Source organism: Bison bison, unplaced genomic scaffold, assembly GCF_000754665.1.
Source record: "Bison bison bison isolate TAMUID 2011002044 unplaced genomic scaffold, Bison_UMD1.0 scf7180017864072, whole genome shotgun sequence".
NCBI lineage: Eukaryota > Metazoa > Chordata > Mammalia > Artiodactyla > Bovidae > Bison > Bison bison.
The window spans coordinates 5,793,093-5,793,706 of record NW_011494644.1 but is presented as its reverse complement, the minus strand read 5'-3'; positions in this window follow the sequence as shown (position 1 = coordinate 5,793,706).

The following is a 614-nucleotide window of genomic DNA, read 5'->3' as shown; positions in this document are numbered from 1 at the left end:
CATTGCCTTTCTTTGGGATTGGAATGAAAACTGGCTTTTCCAGTCCTGTGGCCACTGCTGAGTTTTCCAAATTTGCTGGCGTATTGAGTGCAGCACTTTCACAGCATCATCTTTTAGGATTTGAAATAGCTCAACTGGAATTCCATCACCTCCACTAACTTTGTTCATAGTAACACTTCCTAAGGCCCACTTGACTTTACATTCCAGGATGTCTGGCTCTAGGTCAGTGATACCACCATCATGGTTATCTGAGTCATGAAGATCTTTTTTGTACAGTTCTTCTGTATATTCTTGCCACCTCTTCTTGATATCTTCTGCTTCTGTTAGGTCCATACCATTTCTGTCCTTTATCGAGCCCATCTTTGCATGAAATGTTCCCTTGGTATCTCTACAAATCACTTTGCTGGACACCTGAAATGAGCATAATATTATAAACCAACTATACTTCAGTTTACTTCAAGTGTGCATCACCGTCTGGTCAAATCTTTGGTTTTCTCAGTAGTCATGTACACATGTGAGAGTTGGACCATAAAGAAAGCTGAGCACTGAAGAATTGATGCTTTTGAACTGTGCTGTTGGAGAAGGCTCTTGAGAGTCCCTTGGACTGCAAGGAT